Here is a 15163-nt window from a genome sequence, read left to right as displayed (position 1 = left end):
TGTGATATTTATGTGTCCAGCTAGAAGTCAGATGTCAAAGTTCATCACAAATACAGGATTCAAACCAAACAAAGTCACACAATGTGTAGCACAAATGAGCACAAGATTTGTGTTTAAGAAAACAGAGCAGAATAACAGCCTGCGTGATGTTGCAAGGGCAGATTGTTTCCTTGCTTTTCTGATTGCTGTGTCATATCTGCAAGCTACAGAAAGATTTTTCTATACCTCTAAATCCATTCAGACATATATCAACACTTAAGAGTACAAGCATATGGATTATAAAAAAGTTTAGATGGATGAATGCCACATGACTTTTTTTATTTCTTTAGCTTTCTCTGCTCTTTTGGACTTTTGCAGCAGGAGAAACCTGATGAAATATCACTTCTCTTAAGTGCAACATCCCTCATCCTTTTGAACAGTTGCTGATTTATCATGCACTCATCTCATCAGGTATGTGAGGGCACAATATCCCTGATGTTAGATGTTACTGCAAATCATTATAAATGTATAGAGAAGCCCCAATTGCCCCCAAAATGTTTTTCTGCAGAAATAGAATTCCTACAACCTCTAACTACAGCTGGACTGCACCTGCAAATCCCATACCTACAACCCAGCTGGCCATGCAGACCTACCCAGAGCACACAGGCTGATTGAAAATGTGCCCTGCAAGACTGGCACAAAGAGATGCAATTCTGCCACCTGCCAGGCTGGAAACAGCTAAGGATGCCATGGTGAAATCAGCTTGTCTGAAGCAACTGGCACCTATTACCTCCTCTTGGCAGAGAGGATTTGTAGAAAAATATAAAGCCAGAGAAGAAATTCTGGGTTTATGTCTCATAATATAGGGTCCTGGAAAAGTTGTACTTAAAAAAAAAAAAGTTTCTTCAAGAAATTATGGGTAGAATAAATCATTGAATCAAGCACACAAAATCCCTGTAACCACCCCCCAGCAATACCTCACTAAGGCAGAATCCACCAGACTGTGGAGTCTGCACAGACAAACTCAGCATTGGTGCTCTGTTGGAAACTAAAGCCTTCCTTTTGAATTGGAAATGGTAAAAATGGTTGATGAGTTCATCCAAATACTCCACTTCTCTCACAGGTTACTGCATGGGGGATCTTTGGCAAAGAGTTAAAGGGAACCTGCTTAGATGTTCACAGCTTTGGAGCTGTGCCTCAAAGGAATCTCCTCACTCGTGGTGCTCCCCCATGCCCACACCCTGCTGAGGGTGGTTTGCAGGTTTTGGGGGGAGAGAAGATTTTTCATAATTTACCTCTCTCTGTAAATCCTCTCTCCATCCCTCTTCCCTAAATGATAACTAGAAAAGGAGGTCATTTATAAAAAGCTGATTTTATCGTTTTGCACGCCTTGGTATGCAACAAAATTTTGGAGATGCTGACAAGCATCTAATGCTGCTGGCACCTTCAATGGGTTAAGGCTCTCCATCAATAACCCATATTGTCCATAATTAGCAAGTGAAGATTTGTCAGAGAATCTCTATTTAATGAGAAAATATTGAAGAGACAAGTGTGAGTCTTACCCCTCACCTATTAAAAAAACAAAGGCAGATAAGCACTACCAAGGGCATTTCACTTTTGCTGTATTTTAATTACTTTTGGCAGGTGGAATTGGCAGTAAAAGCCATGTGCAAAAGGTTCTGAAAGGAAAGAAAATAAAATGCTGTGCCTCTCTTTACAGTAAAAGTATTTAAACAACCTCTAAAGAAATCTCTGAAGTTATTCATACACTTAAAACTCAGTAGTTTTAATTTAGTCACTGTTTACAATAAACAGGAGAGACAAGGTTGAAGGTGAAATTGCCCAATTTTCTGAAAAGACTGCTTAGGTCAAACTGCATTTATTCACCTTCTCTTTAATGACTTGAATTTCTCCAAACATTTCCTGTTATGTTCCTACAGTCATGCAACACTCATTAACTCAATTGTTCTATGTGTGTAGATCTGGAACAGTCTTCACTAAATTTTATAGAGATAAATTTGGTGTAATGATGCAGAAATATTTTTTTCTCAGTCCTAAAGGTGAGGTAAGTGGTTCAACTGTGATTGTAGTTTCTATTTTTACTCTTAAGTGTGGAAAATCTCCCCAAAATTATATACAAGAACCCAAGTACTATATATTTTTACATATAAAATGTTATTACATTTGTACTTTTATAAAACATTTCTGAATGATTTAGCAATGGTGTTACATAAATGTTTTAGCCTATTTAAAAATAAGGAACTTTCTGGAAGAAAAAATGACTCAGACTTGCCTAAATAATCCCAAAGCATTTCAGATCTCTTATTATCCTGACTGTATGCTAAATACATCCAGATAAGAACATCTGCCTTAAGGAACTGAAGGCTTAATTGAGAGATCTGATTTTCCTTACATCCTGGAGTATTATTAATCCAAGCATATACAATGTTCCTCTAAACTGCAATTGTGAAGAAGATTAGTAAGGGGGTACCAGCCTCTTCTTCCAAATATCAGTCAACAGGACAAGTGGAAATGGCCTCAAGTTGTGCCAAGGGAGAGTTAGATTGGAAATTAGGAAAAATTTCTTCACTGAAGGAGTGTCCAGCAGTGGAACAGGCTGCTCAGGGCAGTGGTGGAGTCACCATCCCTGCAGGGATTTAAGTGACATGCAGATGTGGCACTTGGGGACTTGGTTTAGTAGTGGGCTGGGCAGTGCTGGCTTAATGGTTGGACTCAATGACCACAGAGTCCAACTCAATGACCATTTGCCAACTTAAACAATTCTATGAGGCTGTGATCCTGGAAAAATATAGATTTTTCATTTCTGCATGTTGAGGCTAGCTGTGACTTCTTCTTCAACTAATTTTTGAAATTAGCTATTCCTGCAAGATTTTTAGATAAGAATTATTAAATTTCTATCATTCAGGAGAGATTAAATAAAAACTATATATTTTTTTACACTGGGTTTGCACAGCCTAATTTTGGTACTGAGAGGGTGGCTTCTATGTACACAGGGTGGCATCTGTGAGAAGCTGCTGGAAGCTCCCTCCACATCCATCAGAGCTAATGCCAGGCACCTCCAGGAAAGATGTGCCACTGGCCAAGGCTGGGCCAATTAGAAATGATGGTAACAACTCTGGGGTATCATATTTAAGAATAATAAAGAAAAAAAATAGGCATTGTACAGATGTAACTGCAGCCAGAGAAGGGTGAGAATATGTGACAGAAACAAGGTGGGTATCTGGCATCCAGACAGGCTCAAACCATAAATATAAATAGAGAGAAACCCAGTACCCAAATATCTATTTACATTTTTAGAAGCTGAGCAGTTTTCTGTTATTTCTTTCCACCTCACCTCAATACATCTAGTTAGACTGCAAAATATTTGCAGGCTCTGTTTGGTGCAACACCAGGCAGTGGCCATCTCCTACATCTCAAACAGCCTCGCTGAGATGCTGCAGCAGCAGCAAAAAGCTGCCACTTTCTTAACAGAAATAGCTTTCCTCAGATCCACCAACACATTTCAACCAAGTTACTACTTGGGAGAAAATAATCCTGCTAAGCCCCCTCCCCCATCAGTGTTTTATAGCACTTCTTTGATGCCAGCCCCAGCCTCCCACCTCTCCCCCTCAGGGACACTCCTGTCTGCCAGCTGTGCCAGTGAAAGCACCAACACAGCCCCGTGCTTTTACAGCTCTCCAAAAGGCCAACCCTGATTCTAAATCCTTGGCCCCATTAAATATTTTGCTGTTAAAATACTCTCCCCCATCCCAGCAATGTTTTACATCAGTGTTCAATCGCTGTTTTTCCCCATTTACAGGGAGATGCCAACACCAGAGCACACTAACTCTTACATTTTTCTTCCAAAACCATCCAAAGCATTAAAAAAAAAACTTTCCTCCAATTACCCCTGCAGCCAGATCACTGTATTATCCCATGGCACAATCATCCAATGTATTTATCCTCCTTTAAGTGTGCATTGTCACACCCACTTTGCAGAGGAGAAGCTAATGGGCAAAGCTCATTAGCTTTGAATTTCATGGGTTCAGCCATGAAATTCAGCTCTGAACTCCTCACCAAAACCATCTGACTGCTGAAATCAGGGCAGAATTGCACACAGCTGTGTCTGGTCAAAAGCCCACCATGATTGCAGGTTCCAGTCTGATCCCACCAGCAGCCTGGCCCAGATGTGTGTCCTGCATTGGGTGGCATTCCTACATCCTACAGCCACACAAGGTGCACAGCTCCTCCCTGGGTCCAGCTGACATCCACCCCTGCTTCCCTGGCCCAGCAGCTTCACAGAATTCACAGAATCACTGGGCCAGTAAAAATCATTGAGTCCAACCCATGCCCCAACACCTCAAGTCAACCATGGCACCCAGTGCCACATCCAGGTTTTTTTTAAACCTTCCTGATACTACAGCAGTGCAAATCCTAAATTGAGATAATAGCGATAATAAAGATAGGCCTGTAAAATCCCTGTTAACATTGATATTTGTTTGACAAGAACTTAATGAATATTTAAATTAGATGACTATCAGTAGTAAAGTGTAGGAGCTCCCACTGTTCTTCCCCTTGCAGGGGACACTGCACAGAAGGGAGGGACAGCTGCTTTGGAGGCAGTTGGGCATTTGGCATTCCTTTTGAATATATTCTTATTAAAATGAAGGCTTTCAACTGCACTTGTATGGTCAGTCACTGATGTTTAAATGGTGAACCTGAGAGCTTTTTGGGTTTTTTCCATGAACACACTCAGCTAATGGAACATATTTACTTTAAAGCTCCAATGCCTTGCTGCCACACAGATGTGATGACCTGACCACCTGCACTTTTGCACAGAGCTGCAAGCCAGGACTGGCTGAAACGGTATTGCAAAGCACAGTCATAAATTAAAGCCACGATTGTCCACAGATATGAGTGAGTTTGGCTTCCAGTCCTGTGGCAGTGCTGGACAAGAGCTGGAGTTGGCTAAGATCATTCAGCAGCACAGACAAGAAAATTCCTCATTTCAACCCCCTGAGGATGAGCGGTCAAGGGCTCCAAGGTCTGATGCTAAGCAGCTTCAGATCACACATTCCCTGCCCAACATGACCTTCCACAGCCACCTCAGCTTACTAGTTTACTTTATTCTTTCAGCTGAGAAACAGTGCCAGCCATCAGAAAGAGAGCCCTGCACAAGCTCGGGGGGTTTCTGTTGGATTGAATTTCCTGCATTTCTTTCCATCTGAAAGCTTTACAGGTCTTGGGACTGCCAGGGTCTGCTTCTTCCTCATCACATTAGTCAAGGGTGTTAAGCAACATATGGGAAGGCACAGCCTGAAAAATGGTGGTAATTACACCACAACAGGCAGCAGGGCAAACAGCAGTACCCTGTTAACTGAATGGTAAAAGCACCACTTTGCTGGAAAAATCCTTATTTTGCAGTGAAAAGACCTTAATTCTACAATCTTTCCCTCTAAGAGCTCTGAAGGAAAAGGCTGATTGGGGCTTTTTTTACACATTTGATATGCAATAGAATTTGGGTTTAATGGGTCACAGCTTTTGAAGGTGACAGTTGGGGCAGGAATATTTAACTTACCACTTAGCAGAAGAGAGTGACACAAACACAGATAAGAATTAACTAGTGAAATGAGTCAAACCATTTCTTATAGTAATGCTTCATCATTCCTGTTTCTTCAAAAAGCCATCACCTCCTTACCAAATGGCACATCTAGAATTTCACACACTGCACAAAGTCCTGTGCAAAGGTAAATGGTAATTAAAACACAATCACTTCCCTAAAGTAATTACAGTGGGTGCAGGAGGAAAGTAGAGAAGAAGAAGTTAACCAAAGTTCATGAGAATTACATTCACCAAAAATTCCAGCAAGTTCTGTGCCTCTAGCACACTTTGCTCCATCCTTATTTATCATCTTCTCCATTTTGAATATTATCTCCAACATTGCCTCATTTCCATGCAAATCTCTCCAGTATTTCAGAAAAAGCTGAATTGTGTCTGTCAGACAATCATCCACTTATCACATAAATCTTTCTCTTTCCATTCTCCATCAAAAAAATAATCCCAGAGTGCTGTCCTTACTCTTGTTACTGTCCAGAACTAAGACCCAGGGATCAAAACCATCCTGAGCCTTCCTCCCTGTGCCTCAGTGTGTCAAAACTGTCACCAATAACAAGCACAGGACACAAAGGGTCTCCAGCACTACTGAACTGTAGCACAGGAACCAAAGGGATCATCTCAAAGAAAAAAGTTTCCTGAGCAAAGTTGGCAGCTGTCAGTATCCCTGTGTGAAATGACTTCACAGCTCCTTGCTGCATTTGAGCCACGAGGCTTTTTTCTCTTGTTGATTTTTTTCCTCTTTAATACTTTTAAAGGATTTTTTTTTTTTAGTGGGACACCAAGTCCTTGTCACATTAAGATGAACTCAGGATAGCAATGTTGCTGGAGGCAGGATGCCAGAACATCACTTGCACATTGAGAACACCACCTAAATTGCCTGTCTTGTTAAAATATAATGGAAAGTTTGTAAACACACCTTCAAAGTACTGCACTGTATGAAAAGGTGCTTCCAGCTCTGTGCTCCTGGGCTCTTTTTTTATGTGTATGCCAGTGCAGAAGTTTGTGCTGTATAAATCTGTGTGCTGGTGTGGTTTAGATACTCATAGATATACATATAATATGTACATACACACATACACAGTGTAAAGGTGAATGATCATACAAGAGCAGTGGGCTCGGAATTTTGGCAGGTGCAAATTTTCCTTTGACTCTTCTAATTTGCTCATTCTTTCTAGTTCTTTAAAATCCAATTTTGTTTGTTCATTTACTTAAACGTTCGGTTTTATCTTTACACAAATAACAAGATGGATTTGAGACAATTAAAGGAATTATTCCAGCTATAAAATCCAGGCCATGTACAGCCCTGAGAGATGTGGTAAAAACACCTGTTACCACAACAGTGAGTATTTATACAATATCTGTCTGAAAATATTAATGAGACAGAGAACAGGTAAAGCAATATTGCTTCCATTCAGTAGAACTCAGCCTGAACTCTGTGTGAAGATGGATTTTTGTGAATAATTATAGGGTATTTTTAGGAACAAAGTACTTAACCCTTAATATTAAAAGCCTCAAACTTGGAGATGATGTTTCCATCCTATTATTTGCAGAGTAATTCTCTTCAAATGCATAAAATGACCACAAAACTGCTTCACTCAACTCAAGAATAATATTTCTTACTCATCTAAGTCATCTACAGAAGCACTTTCCCTCTAATTCTCTATCCACCAAATTCAGCACTTCCTGACAGAGCTTAGCAAACTTTTGTATCCAAAAGTTTCCATCTGATGCTGACAGATTAGCTCTGATTAAATTTCTCTTCCCTGACATGTTTGCACTAAAAGTAATGGAAAAAAAAAAAAGTCTCACAAAAAGTTGAAACAATTCACCTCCAGGTTTTATAAAACTAAAACCAACCACAGCAAAACATTTTTCCTCCTGTCTTTTAATTTTAAATATTAGAAACCTGAACAATGGAAGAAAATCACATTTTGGTGCAAAAAAAAAGAGTCTTAACAGCCTAAAAAAAAAGTGGAACATTAATTATCTTCACCCATACCCTCAGTTTATACTGCAATGGAATATTTTCCACAAAACCAAACCATGAGTTCCTAGCACACTGCTAGCAATAAGGGCCAATCAAAACTCCTTATTGCCCAATTCATTAGCACCAGATTTCCATTTTATCAGCACATTTGTGCACATGACTAGTGTGAAGCCTGCTCCCCACTCCCACACTTGGGCAGAGCTCAGGGCTGGGCCTCAGCACCTCTTGTCTTTTGCTGGAATAATGCTGGTTTTGTCTAAAAAATTTCACACCAACATTTTCAGACTTTCAAGGTGAATTAGCTTTACTCTACTTTGATTATTCACTCTGGGAACCTGTCCTCCATGGCAGTATTGATTTAGCTGTGACAGATGCTGAGCTGTCACCAATGCTGACAGCTTCTTCAGAGCTTCCTCTGTGGCTGTCTTGTAGAACAGCCAATCACCAAGTGAAACCCAACTGTGAAAACAAGCACGTTTCCCACTTTCATACTCTATGAAATCACTTGTCCTGCTCTGTGCTGCATCCCTCTGGGAGGAGGAAAGAAGCTGGCCTCTCAATTTGGCACTCAGCACTATCAGTTAACCCTTTGTGTACTCAAAGCACATCATCCATCCCCCTGCCTGACATGTTGGTGGGACCGCGTTTGTCACAGGTCTGAGGCTTGGCAGTCACTCAGAGCTGCCACAAAACCAGTTCTTACCAGGGGAGAAGGCTCAGTGGGGAAGGTGAATGTGCTTAAGGAAAAGGCTTCATTCCCTAAATGATGTTGATTTGAATTCCAGTATATTTGGGGAGTTTTTACAGCATTTCAGAGAACGCCTATGGTCCTACGAAGACTCTCTGTGCTCACCTTTGCCAAGTGACACAAAGCACCCTTGTGCAGGGCAAAATGGCAGGCAACACCCCAAAATGTTTTTGCAGTTGCATCAGAGGATCATAAAGCCAGATAGTAATAGATCTTATTTATTTATTTATTTATAAATGTATATGTAGAACTGGCCATCAGTACTCTGAAGGCTATAAAAAGATCTATTTTGAGGTGAAAAAAGCTGTTCAAGTATTGTAATATTCACATTACCTCCACTTCTCTCCACCAGTCCCACAGCTCTGCACCATTCCCTTCTCCATACCACCAAAAATAAAAAACATTCCTGGAAACATTGCTAGCACACTGCACAAAGTCCTGTGCAAAGGTAAATGTTTGCACAGGACTAGCTAGCCATCAATACTAAAACATTGCTAGCCATCAATGTTGTCCTGGCAAAAGGGGTTTGAGAATTTTCAAAAGAACAACAACAGACTGCATATACTGTCAAATTAAGAGAAAAAAAAAAAAAAAGCCTGGTTTTTCATTTTAGCATCAGTGCACATACTGCTGAACTCTTCATGACTATGTGAGACTGGAAAAGTATCTTTATTTCCTGGCAGCAGCCCCTGGAGCTCCTCTCCTCCCTGTCCAACTCCTTCTGATCAGCACTTGTTTCTACCTGATTACCTCTCTGTTTTTCTTGCTCACTATTCCAGGAAGGAGATGCTGGAATTAGATTTGCTGCATTTCCATTCCTACATTAACACTAATTTCACTGAAGTCAATGAAATTACACTGGTGTCTGGAGAGTGTCTGAGGAGAATAATTGAGTGTATTTTACCACTTTCCTTCGACTTTTTTGATGACTGTTTCATGGCATTTTAAAATGTCCCATTTCACTAAAATGCACTCACTCTGCTCTGGGATGCTGCAGTGAAGTTGCTCTGTGGGACCAAGGAGTTCTTGCTGTAAAGCTCCAGACAGTGCCTGGAGGATGCCAGGGAACACAGAGATGTGGACAGTGATAAATGTGACAAGCAGCACCACACTAACTGCTCACCCAGCCAAAACCCATCCCCTGACTGCAGCCCCCTCCAGATATTTATGAGAAGAGCTCAGGAAAGAGGGTGCAGAGTGCACTCCTGCCCTGGGCCACTCCTGCCCTGGGCCACTCCTTTCAGGTTTACACAAACCCAGAGAGCCCAGGGACTGCACTCACACCGACCATCTCCAACCAGAATATCCCATACCACTCCACAAATCCATTTCTGGGGTTTTTTTCCTCACCAAACCATTATTTTTTTGTGCTATTCTGCAAGCCTGGCTGCCCCAGCCTTTACACTGACCACCCTCAGCCACCCTTTCTAGAAAGTAATTGCTCCTCTCCATCTCCTCCACACCACTCTTGATTTTTAAACCATCGCCCACTCTGTGTTTGCAGCCCTCATGCCATGCCTCATTCCTGTCACCTTTCAGACACCCTTTTTAATCTTCCAGCATCTTGCTGCAGAGCAGTGCAGTGTGGTGCAACAACATTAATTTCAATTGCCTGCCCAGGAATCCTATTTGCCTTTTGTTGACTGGTACTGAATATTGCACCGATATTTTCAAGGGAGTCTAAGCAGCAAGAGTCAGGTGTCATCCCTCAGTGGGAACTGCTAATTTAGAAAACATTATTGTGTAGGTATAGCTACCTCCTCATTTGTGTGCATTGACACTGAATTTGATCAGTCCTTTTCACAATTCTGTGGTGGGGATTGCTGGACCAAACCAGAAATCCTGATTTCAGATTTCAGCAGACCTGCAGCACAAGGGAGTTTTCTCCTATGCTTCTCCTGAACTAAGTTGTCTACTAAGCTGCATTTAAATACAACTATGAGTTAAAAATAGAAGTCTGTGCAAAATTTAATAGTTTTAATTTTTTTTTAGGTTTATGCCAGTATCACAGCTTAGGTCACAATAATTGGGAAGATTTTATCATCTTTCTACTACAAGCAGGACTATTTCCCAGAGCAGGACAAAGCTGTTCTTGGATGTTACCCAAGAGTGACTAAGCCAACCCTGAAAGTCCAGTGAAAATAAACGAGAGATTTGACAGAATAAAAATATCAAGATTTGACCCAAGAGTTATAACAGTTATGGGATGGGATATCTCTCAAGCATTAACTCTTTAGCAGCAGGAGAAAGCATGAATTTCTAAAAGACACGTTCAGCCTTCCAGTCTGGTAGCCTGAATGTGCCATTAACACTGAACATCTTGTTCTCTTTACTCACACACCAGTGAGATCAGCCACAAATGAGGAGGTTCATTTCACTGGCCTTGATGCCTTTGACATATTTGTTCACATGTTAAGAGCTGAGACAATGACTGCAGGGTCTCTGCCCCAGTTATTTTGCCACCCTCAGTTGTTTCTCAGCTGTTGCAAGGCACTCACAGCTGGTCACGTGTGCCAATAATGTCCTTTTTTAGAGACAATGACATCTGAAATTACATACAAAACAGGCATTGCACATGGAATGGGGAGTTTGACAATACATTCGTGGTTTTTGTGTGCTTCTAAACACCTGCAAATATCACTCACGTTGAGCTGTCCTACCACCAACTGCTTCTGTAAGAAACTGCTGCAAGTTTGAGTCTTCAAACCTCAGGAAAATTATATTCAACAACCCACCTATTAGCACATCTCTTCAGGCCTTCCAGCCTGCTTCTCCCCAAGCCCTTGCAGTATAGTACATTAATTTTATACTGAACTATTAATTGCAGTTGACTTTGCAAAGCTCTTTTCTTTACATTTTTTATTCAGTTTCGCAAACCCAATCCCAAAGGAGTTCATCTTATTCCCCACAGTTGTTTGATCAAATTGCAAATATTTCCTTTAATCTTTTCAGGCATTCAGATTTATTAACTATGGAGCAGAGCCTCTTCATCTCCTCTACTGATGGTCTGGGAGAAACAATCTTTCACATATTTCTCATTTTATGCAAGTGCTTGTTCCTGCGAGCACATATTAGTAAGAATAACATTAAAACACTTTTACCTAACCTAAATAAAAACAGTTTGAACTAAATTTGCAAGCTAACCTGCTTTAGTTCTTAATGATATTAATCTGAAGTCATTTTTCCCAGAGGTTGTGGTCCATAATTCACTGAGGTCAATAAAAAGTAGCTGCTGATGTTAGTGAGTTTTAGGGCTGGCAATAAACATGTAGGAGTGTATTTTCCTTTGAGAAGCTGTATGAGAAATTTCCCAAAGGCAGGAGAAAAGGCCTTTGGGACACAATTTTAATTTTCTTCATGCCTATTCATAGTTAGAATTAGGAATAATAACAATCATCATCATCATTTCACAGTCACTTCACATTTCTCATTAATACATACATTTTACAAAGAAAGGTAAATTATTCAATTTTCTTCCATACTTAAACATTTATGATTAAGTTCCACACTTAATCATTCATGTCAATTGTCCCTGTTCTATTTTTCATTAGGAAATTCAGAATGAAATATTTTATAAAATTGAGACGTGCAGTCTTGGTTTTAAAAATTACTATTTCCCACTTCATTATTTTGCTGCTTTTATTCTGTGAAAGAGGATAAGCTTTAGCAAAAAAAAAAAAAAAAAAAAAAAAAAAACCCACCTTAGCCTGAGTCTTAGCCTGAGTCTTAGTCTGAATTAGTAACTGCAGAAGACCTTCTAAAGTCAAAGCAGAAGTCAAATGTCCTATTTTTTTTCAATATGTTCTACTTTTCCAACATCCAAGTAAAGATTTTTTTATAATAAATTAAGATTTCCTCCCATTTCTCCAGCAGAAAAACCAAGGGAAGGATTTTTTTTAATTTCACTGTAGTGTGAAAAGAAAAATCTGAATAGCAGAGTAAGAGAATTGTCAAGAGAGGACTTTTCAGTTTTCTGGAAAACAGGGACATATTAGTTCAGATGTTAAAAGAAAAACCCTTGTGTATATCAATTCTTTTCCTCAAAATACATAATTAAGAATAAGAATAAAATTTCTACAAAACTGAGGATTTTCCCAAACACTTCTTATTTTATCTGAGTAAGTGAAAAAAAAACTTGTGGTGGAAACTATCTCATTAACTCCCCTCATTTCTCTCTCCTCTCTACATCTGCCTTCAGCCTCTCATGAATTCTTCCAGAAGTGATATAGCTTATTTTTTATTTTGTTTAGTAGCTCAACTGCCTCCCACCTGACATGACTCTAAGCTGTTTTTCTTCATTTTACTCAATGTTGTTCATAATTATTTAGCCTAATTGATAGGATGCCTCCTCTGGGTAGAGCTGGTTGCCATGACACTGTAAGAAATTACTCCATATTTCTCCATTCCTGGATCTTCCTGAAGAATTTATGCAGAACATCTACACCAGCTCCCTACCTTCGCACACATCCATAAAAAATAATTAATGAGCTAATCCTTGCAGGCAGATTTCACTGGAATAATGGGGCTAAAATTGGGGGTGGTTTTTTGTAAAGCCTTCTTCTGCTGATAGTAACCAAGACTGCACAGCTTTATGCAATCACAGAATTGTTTAGGTTGGAGAAGACCTTTGAGATTGTTGAGTCCAACTCTTCACCCAACACTGCAAGGCCACCATTAAACCCCAAGTGCCACGTTCACATCTATTTCAAATCCTACCAGGGATGGAGACTCCACCACTATCAGGACCCAGGACATCCCTCTGGCTGTCAGGGCCTCAGCGACCCTGGCACAGAGCCCAAGATGCCCCTGTGGTTTTGATTATGACCCCTGGAGCAAGTTACCAACCTTAGATGAAGATCTGCAAGCCACAACAAATTAAGTAGGATGATAGTGAATTTATCACAAGGTGAAAATTAGATTTTGGGGTTTTTTTAGAATGGAGGTTCAGGCAGCAAGATGGAGGGATCTGGGCATGTCCAGCCTTTCTCCTTCTTCTTGGCCTCCATCTTCTGCTGTGATGTTGGCACTTTTAGATTGGTTTAGAGTAGAAGCTCACTGTCTAACATAGGTGATAGGTATTGGAAAGTAATTGTAAACATTGTACATGTAGTTTTTAGTATAAAGACATAACACTGCCCCAGGGCCAGGCAGAGTGCCTGGACTGTTGCTGAGCTGATCTCGGCAGGACAGGAGAAGGAATTTTACAGATAAGGAACAATAAACAACCTTGAGACAGAGAAATGAAGAGCCCTGACTCCTTCTTCAAGCACTGGGCTGGGAAAAGAGACTTTCTAACATTTCTCGGGGTCACTCTGACCAGCGAGAGACCCCGAAACACCACAGCCCTGGGCAGCCTGTGCCAGTGCTTGACAAACCCTTCCATGAAGAAATTATTCCTAGTATTCAATTTAAACCTCTCCTGGAGCAACTGGACACCATTTCCTTTTCTCCCATCACCTTTTACCCAGGAGCAGAGCCCAATCCCCACCTGGCTGCATCCTCCTATCAGGGAGTTGTACAGAGTGATGAGCTCTTCCCTTGAACCTGCTTTTCTCCAGGCTAAACACCCCCAGCTCCCTCAGCTGCTCCTCATCTGACTTGTGCTCCAGACCCTTCCCCAGCTCTGTTCCCTTCTCTGCACGTGCTCCAGCCCCTCCACATCCATCTTGTCATGAGGGCCCCAAAATTGGACACAGGATTTGAGGTGCAGCCACAGCAGCGCCCAGCACAGGGGGACAACCACTGCCTGGTCCTGCTGGCCACACTGCTGCTGGTGCAATCCAGGATGTGGAGGGACATCGGCCATGCTTGGTGTGACAAGCCAAGGGCACCCAGAGGAAGGCAACAAGCAATGAGGTGGCACAGCACCATCAGCATGAGGCAGCTGATGAGGATATGGTTTAGGAGACAAGCTGGGTGACAGCTGAGTGCTTTTGCAAAGACCCCTCGCCATTCACATCAATTAAAAACATGGAAGGAAGAAAATGCAGTTTTCAGTACACAGATGCCTAAGAAGATGGAGCCTCACCCTAAAGGGTCAGGCAAGCTTCCTGAATTTCCAGCAATGTGATTTAAGACAGTGCTTTTCAGAGCAGACATGAATGGCTGAGCTGATTTTCAGAGCTCTGCAGCTCTTGAGGAGCCGTACAGCTACAGAAAAAGGTTCACCTTGAGAGGAGTTCCTGCAAAGAGTAGGAGCACAGCCAGGAGCTCCAGACTAATTTGACATCCTAATTAGAAGGGTGGTCCTTGGTACAAGTTCCCCTCAATTCTGACAACCCCAACCCCTCCTGCCTGGCCCCTATATCACTCCAAACTTTAATCCCAATTTTCTCACAACCTCCTCTACCTCCTGACCCAGACCTTTCCAACCAGGAAAACATAATTAGAAAATTAATTGGAAAACATGAAATGAAGCCAAAGCATGTTAAGTACTCCCCAAGCAACATTCACAGCTCAATCCCTACAGTCCCTTTTGGCCTGGCTTTGGACAGTAATCACACTGCTGATATTCCAACCCTCTGGGCAATTATGAACAGTTTAGAGCACCACAGTTTGTATCTGAGGCAGTCAGAAATGCACAGCATGGACATAGTGCATTTGTCCTTGTGAATGTCTCTAGCAAAACAGAATATTAACTATATTCATTATTTTTACTTACACACACCACTGGAGTTGTGGTACTGCTCTTCAAAACTATGCACTCAATACTGCAGAAATTATACAGACTGGGGATAGCCAAGCTTTGCGTGGTAAGAAAAAAATCCATTTATTTTCATTTGCACATTACTAAGAAACTTGCTGAGCAAAACCTGCTTTTATTGTTGTTGATG

At 41.1% G+C, this 15163-nt stretch overlaps 1 protein-coding gene across 1 annotated transcript in view; it reads right to left on the bottom strand.

Moving 5' to 3' along the window:
* The window catches only part of KCNH5 (potassium voltage-gated channel subfamily H member 5), a 162638-nt gene that overhangs the window by 62545 nt on the left and 84930 nt on the right, over positions 1-15163 (bottom strand). The window lies entirely within an intron of this gene.

Source organism: Agelaius phoeniceus, chromosome 6, assembly GCF_051311805.1.
Source record: "Agelaius phoeniceus isolate bAgePho1 chromosome 6, bAgePho1.hap1, whole genome shotgun sequence".
In the NCBI taxonomy this organism is placed as follows: domain Eukaryota; kingdom Metazoa; phylum Chordata; class Aves; order Passeriformes; family Icteridae; genus Agelaius; species Agelaius phoeniceus.
Note: the sequence above shows the minus strand (reverse complement) of the source record. Positions and strands in the feature narration are given on the sequence as shown.